We start from the raw sequence: 11445 nt of genomic DNA on the forward strand, positions 1-11445 counted from the left end.
GGATGGAAGCTATCCATTTGAAAGCTGGTACTTGTATTCATGCTATGCGTAGTCTGGCAATTAGTTTGTGGTGGGAAATGGTGTCAAAGTGTCAGAAAGATCTAGGAGGATGAAGGAGGTGGTCTGTCCACAGTGAAGGATGGTGTGTATGTCAACTGTGGCAGCGATGAGGGCTATTTTGGTGTTGCAGTTGTTTTGGAATCCTGATTGTGAGACGGTCAGGAGTTTGTGGCATTCTAGGTGGTTACAGAGTTTTTTGATGATGGTCTTCTTGATGGCTTTGGCTGGGAACAGAAGCAACCAGATGGGTCAGTAGTTGTAGAGTACTTTGAGGTCAGCTGAGGGTGTTTTGAGGAGCACAGTTACTTTAGCGTGTTTCCAGCTATCTGGAAAGATGGCTATCTTGAGGAGGTGTTGATGATGGAAGTGAGTGCAGCGCTGATTGTATCTCTTCTCAGGCTGTAGATATGATGCGGGCAAAGACTGTAGGAACCCCAGAGTGGACTGTCTTCATCATTGCTGTAGTGCGCTTGATGGATATATGGTTCCATGCTGTCAGTTAGGTAGTCTTTGGGTGATGAGCTTAGCAGGCTAGGAAGGTTGATGGATGATGGCTGGGGTTCAAAGTTGCAGTACATCTTGGCATTTTGTTTTGTGGAAGAAATCAGAGAGGTTGTTGTACAGATTTTGTGTAAGCTTGATGGTGTCAGTTACAGTTGTTGAGCTGGTGCATTCCTTGACAATGGTGAAGAGTTTCTTGCAGTTGTTGGAGCCAGATTCAATTCTCAGGGTCAGGGCCCATTTCTTTCTCTCTTTCACTTGATGAACATAGCGTCTATATATGGCCCTGAAGGTGTTTCTTGTGGTACTTCCTCAGATGGTTCTTCATTTCCTATCGAGTTGCTAGCAAACTCTCTTGGATTTTCCAAGTTCAGTGTTGTACCAGCTAGCTTGTTAGTTGGATGTTTGGATTTGGTGTTTTTCAGCAGCTCCAGGTTATTGGCAAAGGTTGTGATCCAGTTATTGAGGTTGTTTGTGGGGTCTAGGTAGTTCACTTGGAGGGGGTATTTAGACAAAATATTGAGTTAAAAATATCGAGGGACACAAATATTGAGTTTTTAATATTGTGATACTAAATAGTGTGATGCAGGAATATCATTGACAAAAATATTGATTTTCTAAGGTAAGTAATATCAATGTTAAAAATATCTGTGGTCCTTATTAGGCCCTTGGCAGTTGGACTGCAAAGACGGCGGTTGGGAGGATGCCCTCAAGCCGGCAGCATCCGGATCGCCGTATTAGGATGTTTCCGCGTGGCTGGACAGCAGAGACCGTGCAGTGGCATTGGCTTCAACTCTAGGGGAGATTCTAGACCAATGCCACAGCATTGAGGGTGCCACCAGCACAGTCACAATGAGCACTGTTGCCACTGCAGACAGTATGCATTCCAACTGTGCTGACAAGGTGCCACTGCACTGCCCACAACATGGGTATGGGTGGTGCAGGGGCCGTCCTGTAGCACATTCTGTGCCTTTCCACTGACCTTTTCATGGCAGTGTCTCTGCTATGAAAAGGTCAGCGGAAAGGCAAGCTGTATTCAGCATGCCAGTGTTGGCATCAGCACCACTGTGCTTGACCACAGCTTTCCACACCACCGCAACCGTGGGAACTCATATACTGGTGGTTGCAGTGGTCTTGTTGCAGTCTGACTGCTAGCATCCAAATCTGATGGTTAGACTGCAGAGGATCCCAGGGCTAGTAGAGCCTAGGACAGCTGTACTTGGAATCGGGCACTAAGTTGTTCATATCATTTGCAAAAATATCACTATAAAGAATTCTTTACGTATTGTAGTATACATTTTAGTTGTATATGTTATGACTTGTTGGTATAATTATTTTTAACTTTTTTATATAGTTTGAAAATCTTTAGCTGTTTTTAAATTTAATTTAAATATTAATTGTATGTTTTATCATGTAGCGGGTTGTGGACGTTGTAGGTGTACAGGGTGGGTAGTAAATTAATTTAAATTAATTAATCATTAATTATAATTATTATTGTCTAGCTCAATGATTAGTAATTATGTAAATTGTCTAAATAAGTTATTTTTTAAGTTATGTTTTAGGTGCAGGTTGTGCGGTTTGTCGGGGAAACGGTGAGGAGTTAACTACTAATGATTAATTAATAATTGATCTATAATTATTAGTTAGGTAAATTGTGGAATTAATTTATTTTAAGTTATATTTTAGGTGCAGGTTGTGGGTTTGTAGTGCTAAAGGGTGGGGTGTTAATTAAATATAATTAATGAATAACACATTTTCAATCAATATTGATTATTGCAATGATATTCAATTATGTAAATTGTGTAATTATGATTTTTTAAGTTATATTTCTGTGTGGGTTGTTTGACTTGTAGGGGGTAAGAGGTGAGAAGTTAATTAAAAAATATTTTTTGGATACTTAATTGTTTATTTATTCCTAATCTTTGAACTTATCATCATGTTAATTGTGAAATTATTATATTTGGTAAGTTACATTTTTAGTGTGTGTTGTTTAGTTTGTAGAGGTGTAGGGTGGGAAGTTATTTAAGTAATCACAAATTAGAAGTTATTTATTATTTTATTTAAAATAGTTTTTTTACTTAATATGTTAATTGTTATACTTTTTTCATTACATTATATCATTAATGTTTATTTTCATTGTTATTAATTATTCAAAATTGTACTAATTATGTAATTTGTTTTATTTGTCTTAAAATGTAGACGTAGAATTTCTATAACAAGAATTATATATCTTTGGGTATTTCAGAGAGTTGTTAAAATATGTTATTTGTTTTCGGTGAATTACTCTTACCCTATTGTTGGGCACACTAGAGTATTGCACACAATGCAGTAGGAATAGTAAATTTTACCCCTCCTGAGTCTAACGCTTTCCATACTGTTGCACACATTGGAGTGAGAATAGTAAATATTACCCCTCCTTCCTGAGTCCAACGTTTTCTGGAGTGGAAATAGTGCATTTTACCCCTCCTGAGTGCAAAACTTTCCATACTGTTGCATCACTTGGAGTGAGAATAGTAAATTTAACCCTCCATGAGTTCAACACTTTTTCTACTGTTGCACAGACTGGAGTGGGAATAGTAAATTTTACCCCTCTGGTGTCGAACGCTTTCCCTACTGTTGCACCAACTAGAGTGTGAATACTAAATTGTACCCCTCCTGAGTCTAGCACTTTCCCTACTGTTGCATGCAGTAGAGTGGGAATAGTAAATTGTACCCCTCCTGAATCCAATGCTGACCCTACTGTTGCATACACTGAAGTGGGAATAATAAATGTTACCCTACTGGTGTCCAACACTTTCCCTACTGTTGCAGAGAATGGAGTGGGAATAGCAAATGTTACCCCTACTGAGCACAATGCTTTCCCTACTGTTCCACACACTGAAGTCGGAATAGTAAATTTTACTTCTTCTGTGTCCAACGCTTTCCCCACTGTTGCACAGACTGGTGAGGGAATAGTTAATTTGACCTCTTCTTTGGCCAATGCTTTCCCTACTGTTGCACAAAGTGGAGTCAGAATAGTATATTTTACCTCTCCTGAGTCCAATTCTTCCCTACTGTTGCTATGACTGAAGTGAGAAAAGTAAATTTTACCCCTTCTGCATCCAACGATTTCCCTAAAGTTGCAGCTACAAAATGGGAATAGTATATTTATTATTTCTACAGTTTAATAGTTGTGTTAGTTTTCTTTAAATATTTATTCTTATTATTTGTTTTTGCATTCAATGTTATATTGTAGCATATGCTCATTTATGTATTTTTTAGCATATGTTCAGTAAAACATATTTTTATCTAATGTTAACTTTTTATGTATAATTAATTGGAAATGTTTTACTGTTTGTATAGATCATTTGCTACATTTTCCATTTTGTATGTGTTTGTATATATATATATATATATATCTATATATAAATGTATAAATATATATATAACTGTATATATACACTTATATTTTTATATTTAAAACATTTGAAAATTATAGTATAATTTACAAATAATATGTTTTAGAATAGTTTTACATTATTTATGAATATAAGTATACACATGTGTGTGTGTTTGTTTACATAGTATATATTAATATATATTTTAAAATATAATTTTAATGTATTTCATTTATTTTCTATTATTAGTGTAATATTTTAAAATATTTAAGATTCACTGTTTTAAATAAATATATATATATATATATATATATATATATATATATATATATATATATATATATATATAAATGATATTTCTGTATATATTTTTTGATAGTAGTATAAAAGGATTTTTTTTCCCAATATTTCTGTACTTACATTTATATGCATAGGATAATCATATTTTTGTGATCGATATTTTTACACAATATTTTTGTGTCACAATATTTTTGGTTTAGATAGTATGTAGTAAACCGTTGAAAGGCATAGAGCCATTCTGTTTCCTTAACTTCCTTCCAACAATAATTAGGGGTATTGTTCTCCTCTGGTGAGGTGGTTGGTGGCCTTATTATGTGGAAGTGGACTATGGAATGGGCTGTCCAAGTGAGTGGAGTGATGTGGCTCACTATAATCTTGTCACTAGAGGAGAAAATAGGGTTCAGGGTGTGTCTGGCAATGTTGGTAGGGCCTTGTTCAAGCTGTGTGAGGCCGATATTCTGTAGACATTCAAGCAAGTCCATGGAGTTGGAATCAGTGGGGTCATCAAGATGAAAGTTGAGATCGCTGAGGAGTATGAAGTGTTTGGTGCCCATGTCAAGGGATGCAGCGAGGTCAGTGAAAAGGTTGCTTAAGAGTGGGTGTGAGGTCCTGGGGACTGGTAGGCAAGAATGCCTTTGACAGTGGTTTTACTGTCTGTATGAAACTTAAAGGTCATGTATTCCATAAATGTGGCTTCAGGGTCAGTGTAAGAGGTACACTTGATGGTGTGTCTGTAGATGATGACGAGTCCTGCTGGTTTTTGGGGTCAGTCCTGATGCAGGGTTTTGTATCCAGGAGGGATGGCTGTGACGATGTTCAATGTTGAAGTGGGTCTGATGTTGGCTTCGATGAGGAAGATGAGGTCTTGTGCATGGGAGTCAATGAGGTCTCAAATTTCGGGCCTAGTGCTTGCCGAGTGAGCATGTGTTGAAGAGCATGCATGCGAGTGAGTGCTGTTGTGCGAGGTTGGAGTGTTGTGCTGTTTTGTGCGGGTCTCGAGTTCTGAATTTGGGGCCTAATTTAGATGTTGGTGGTGATGGGTCTGCTGCCACTTTTTGACAGAAACCCTGTCCACCGGGTTTGAAGTCTGCCTGCCCCATTTAGATGTTGGCGGTTCCACAGACTGTAACCCACCTGAGTCCTGCCGACTCCACCAAGGATTCCCGTCCTCCGCAATGGCGCTATAGGAAATTGTGACTGGCGGATGGACCCCAACCACACTTACCGCCATGCAGACTCGGGGGGATGTTGTAATGGCCACCACGGAATTGCGGACGCATTGGCTTGCCGCCCGCCAAAGTTGAAATGAGGGCCTAAGATGCAAAACAAAGCAGTAACTACAGCAAAAGATACAAAAGGGGCAGTTGAGAGGAAAAAAGATGCAAACTGGAACAGTCAAACAGAGACAGGGGACAGATAAAACAGACAGCCGAAACAAAGGAAGAGTATTTACTGATTTGGGGGTAGAATGATCAGCTACTAGGAAAAATGGCAAGAGAAAGTCACCAATTCTAGTCAGAATGGCAAGGTGAGTTAAAGGTCACCCTAAAGCAGAAGACAGATGTCTGGGCACTTAACTCTTTATATATTTGCTTGCACAGTACGGTGTAAAATGTTTCAAAAATATATCAATCAATAAAATATTTCTTCTTAGACGTTACAAAAAGATTAAGGAAGCTACATTTCACTGTGAAACGCAGAACAAAGTCAAAGTGTGATCTAAACAATATGGCTCTTTTTTAATTTTACAAGAGCTTTCATCAACTAATAATAATGTGTCACATCATCGCCATGTACTGCGGGTACCACAGTATACCACGATCCAATATATCACTACGCTTTTGCCCATGTTTACTTATAAACAATGGAACACATTCAGATCTAATTTCAAAAAGGACATATTTTATATCCCTGCCCAATTTCATGTAGATTGGTTCAGCCATGTTTTTGCTGCATCTGCCTAAAAAGTTGTTGAAAAATGCATTGGTGGAAAAACCTGTTTTGGACACACACACCCTTATTCTTAGCACCCTCTCGCCATGAAACTTTGCATAATCAGCCAATGTAGCAAAAAGAATGCATCTGCAAAGTAAAAGTAACATGGATATTCATCAAACAGTGACAAAGGGCCTGATTTAGATATTGGTGGACGGGTTATCAATCACAACTGTGACCGATATTCCGTCCACAGAAATCGAAATCCCAAAGGACAAAATGGGATTTAGATTTCGACGGATGGGATATCCAACACTGTTGTGATGGAGTAACTGCTCTGCCAATATCTAAATAAGGCCTAACGTTATTAGGAAGCAAACAACTGAAGTATTTCTATCTCTGGGAATTCTCACTATATCTACAGAATGGCACTCTGTAAAATACTTAGGGGCATATTTATACTCTGTTTGCGCTGGAATTGCGTCGTTTTTTTTTACGCAAATCGGACACAAAGCTAACTCCATATTTATACTTTGGCGTTAGACCCGTCTAGCGCCAAAGATCTTGGAGTTTGCGTCATTTTTTAGCGTGGACACCTACCTTGCGTTAATGATATGCAAGGTAGGCGTTCCCGTCTAAAAAATGACTCCAAGGCATGTGCTCCTTATTTAAACTCCTGTGCAAAAATGACGCACAGGAGTGGGCGGGTCAAAAAAAATGACGTCCAGCCGCTTTTGCGTCATTTTTTAACGCCTGGTCAGGGCAGGCGTTAAGGGACCTGTGGGCTCGGAAGGAGTCCAGAGGTGCCCTACCATGCCCCCAGGGACACCCCCTGACACCCTTGCCCACCCCAGGAGGACACCTAAGGATGGAGGGACACATCCCAGGGAACTTAAGCTAAGTTCAGGTAAGTATACATATATATATTTTTTTGTGGCATGGGGGGCCTGATTTGTGCCCCCCTACATGCCACTATGCCCAATGACCATGCCCAGGGGACATAAGTCCCCTGGGCATGGCCACTGGGCAAGGGGGCATGACTCCTGTCTTTGCTAAGACAGGAGTCATGTCAATGGAGGGTGGGAGTCAAAAAAAATGGCGCAAATCGGGTTGAGGCAGATTTTTTGCCTCAAATCGACTTGCCCCACTATGTATGCAGCGTTCAAACAGCAAGAAAGTGAAAACACAACACAAGAAAAATCCCACATCAATCTTGACAAATAAAAAGAATGATTTGATATGAAAACAACCAAAATTCAATCAGTGCAACCAGCGAGGTGCAGTTTCAAACATTTAAGGTAAGTTTAGTGCCTAAAAGCACAAAGCTGCATTTCATGTTAACTGGTCGTGTGAGACCGGGTGAAAGTCACAAGTTGAGACTAACTGCAAAGGAGTACGTGCTGGATTCAGGAACCAGGTAAGCCCCATTGAATAATTGTTTTTAAAGATCTAGCAAGAATAATTCAGTTCATGGGAGAGGAGGCTGCAAGGAACAGGAAGAGTGTTGCAGATGGTCATTGTTGTAGTGCATAGAGCTGACCGTGCATTTGCAGATGGTTGTTGCTGTAGCGTGAAGATCATGTCAGTCATTGTGGATGGTTGTTGCTGGAGATTCATGTTGTCAGGCACCACGAGTAGTTGCATAATGTGCAGAACTCTTGTTGGCAGTCAACGCTGGTTGTTGCTGTAGTGGAAAAGGTTTCCTCAAGCTTTGTGTTGGCAATCAGCATGGGAGGCAAGATCTTAGCACAAACAGGCCCATCTGTGGTCACAAACATCCCAAACTTCCCGATTTCTTCTCTTCACCAGGGAGGAGGGCATCTGATGCCACAACAAGGGTCCAGGCCCTGAGGCGCACCTCTTGGGGATCAGGAACTATCTCCTTCAGTGTGGAACCTCTTCAAAACATCTTCAATGAAAGTCTATTTGATAGGCCTAGGGGACACATATGTTGACACTGTGTAGAACCCTGAAATCAGAGGTTGTCTTTCGATCTTTTTTTGTGATGTCACAATTCAGGGTGCCTGGTAGACACATATATTCACTATGCAGTGGTACCCTGTCATCAGAGGTTGTCTTTCATTCCTGCTTTGTGATGTCACAATTCAGGTTGCCACCATTTGACTTGAAATGCACACAACCTGGGCTAATAAAGCTTTAGATGCTACCACTGGAGATTCTTCATGACACATAAATAGAAATCCACTTGTATTTGGATGAATGGCTAACTTATGCCCCAATATGTACTAATTTGATATCAGAGAGGTATGTAATTTCCCCAGGTCTGTCAGTTCAACATTAATGAGTTCAGACCCATACCCTGACAAAGGATGCGGTTCATTTGTTTGACAACAAAGAAGTGAGCAGAAAGTTTCTACTTCCTGTCAAAACCACCAAGTAAAAATATAGCTTTGTGAATTTTTGTTGAAGATAAATGGTTCATTTTACCAGTAGTTTCAAATACTTAGAAAAAGGATTTCTTGTGTTGGCCTGGCTAAAGCTGCATATAAAATAGTTAGTTTAACAGTACCTGTCTGTCAATAGGCCCCAAACTCTTAGGATAAAAAACAGTTATTCCCAATTTCTAAGTACCTGATTGGTGATATCCCATGCCCAGTAGTGTAACAGGTGCCCTCACTATACTCATTTTAATTCTTGATGCCAGCCTCAAGGGGTAGAGACCTATCCCACTACCCACAACCACTTAGGGGCTTCATCTCCCTATCTGAAAGAATCTCATAAAAACATGAAGAAAGCGAAGGGCTGGTCATATAGCCACATAGGTTTTGACTTTTCCTTGTGGATATGTCTTCTTAATTAAACCAGACAACCTGCTCATTAAAAGCTACATTAATTAACAAGGTAGGGCAGATTCAAACCACAGACAGAAGTGAGCAGGTCTCTGAAGAGGTCTGAGCTAAACAGACCTTGCACATACATGCTTCCTACATTACAGGGTCTTCAGACAGACCATGTGGACAGGGACTTTCCCTCTTTCTGAACGTTTCACAAAACCTGGTGTGTTCATTCAGTTTGGCAAGCAAGCTAAGATTAATTTGATCGACTTATCCACCTTTTAGTGCAATTCACTAATACTCACTCTTTGTTACTTGGGGAGACCCAGATGCTTATTGAGTGGACTTGGTTGAATGGCACTTGATCACAGGACCGACCACAAGGTTGACTCCAGGCCTACCACTTGCTTTCACTTCCCTTCATCTCCTCTCTGTGGTATTCACATGCTCATGAGCAAGGTCTCAACCAAAATGGTGGCTCTTTGGTGCAGCCATGGTTCTTGGATTCCTTCTCTTTACCTCATGATTGTGGGCACCTGTCCCATGTCTCTCCTCTTTTTTGATGGCTAGTTCTGAGTTTTAAGTAACTAGGCCACTTCCATCAGGATTGACTGGAAGCTGAATGGCTTGGTCTTCAAAGCAGAGTCAAATTCTGTGAAGGGACACTAGCATTACTCTAGTCAAAATCACCCACCACACCTAAATTACACTGCACTCATTGGTGGTCTATTTGCTCATGCCTCTCTACTGGTCTTCTCTTCTTCACTTCTGTGATTCCTTCACGATCCTTGGCTCCTGAGAATGTGTGTTTTTTTCTCTCCCGCAGCCCTCATTTGGCAGATAGCAGATACTAAATTCTTCAGGGAAACTAGACGTGGGATGACGGAAGTATTTATCTCAAGATTAATTGTGTAGTTTGGCAATTTAAAAACACAGGTGCAGATAAGTAGTACCCTCCTGCGGTTTCCCTCTGGTTCTGCAAACTCTGAGGGATGCAGTATTTGACCCGCTGGATGAAGCTATCTTGCCACTCTGCCGGCCAAGAGCTTTTTAATTCACATTACCTTGTTGGGGCTTGGGGGACCATGATTCATTAAGAATATTAAGTTTTATGACTATCTCCCACTTTTAGAAACACAAATGCCAGGTTTCCTCATCAATAAGGAAATATTACTTCCTTTGTTGATCTGCAATACCCTTTCTGGAGGGTTTTGTGCACCCCTCTCAAATGTAGGCAGATAGGCTCAAATATACCTAGTAAGTGCAACATCTGATATGTTGTCTTAGGTAATAGTTTTTAGTATTTTGGGACCATAGAGCACAGAACTAGACATTCTACTTCTTTTCTTAATAGATGGGCGAGACTAACCTAATCTATTGCTCTAACCTGGCAAGGTGTTGAGGGTAGGTGCAAATAGGGGATAAAACCCATATGGGTGGATTGAAGACTTGAGACTTGCTGTGCAGATTCATGAGCCCCTGGGAAAACATTGAATAATCTCTACCAACTGGCAGTGCCTTCCACTGCAACTGAGTTACATATAGTAGCACAGACTTTGGAATCATCCTTTGGTATACATTTTGAATGACAGCAGTCAATAATAAATTTAATTGAGAAGTGATTTCTGATTCACCATGATTTTTATGACAGCTCACCTTTACTGCTGTCTACATCCTCATATATTAATGACTGTGGCAATTAAGAAGAAGAAAGTGACTGTTTCTGGATTACTTGATTGCAATTTTCATTACAAGACACTTTCTTAAGTTCTTCAATCCTTAAAGACCCTTCACTGTGACAAGTGAACGGCAATGAAGAAGATGTTGTGGAAAGTGTTTTTTCTTAAAATGAAGACAGAGTGGGATGGCATTTGAACACATAAAAAATGTGTATTATCTGGCCTAGTGTAATATAAGATGTCTTTTATTATGAAGTATTTTTGTGAGATCCATCTCCAGTTGTAGATTACTCTTATATGTTAAAGACCATGAGGAGCGAGAGTAGAGATCAGTGTTAATAAGGCTATGCATGTATGTACATGTGTATTTCTACAGCCCAAACCTAGTCAAAAGGCAATAGAATTCTGCATAGGGTCAAAGACAAGCATAAAGTCAATGAGTGTTAGGAGACAAAGCTTAGTTGTAGATGGTTAATATATTGTAATGTAGGGCTCTTCAAAGAGGTGCATTTTCAGCTCCTTCCTAAATAAGAGGAGCCTTGGGGCCATCTTGATGGACACATGCATGTTATTCCAGAATTGGTTGCAGGGATGGAAAAGGACTGCTGTCTTATTTTTCTCTTTAGTACACTTTTTATTTTGCAGTCTTATGGTGTCCTGGCTGTACCTGTGCTAGTGACCATCAGAGACAGTGCATTTGTCTGCAATATAAGCGGGGTGCTGGTTGTGATGGCTAAATACCCATTAATGGTTTCAAACATATCTGTACTTGGACCATCGAGGGAGATTTGAGGGGAC

Source organism: Pleurodeles waltl, chromosome 10, assembly GCF_031143425.1.
Source record: "Pleurodeles waltl isolate 20211129_DDA chromosome 10, aPleWal1.hap1.20221129, whole genome shotgun sequence".
Lineage (NCBI taxonomy): Eukaryota > Metazoa > Chordata > Amphibia > Caudata > Salamandridae > Pleurodeles > Pleurodeles waltl.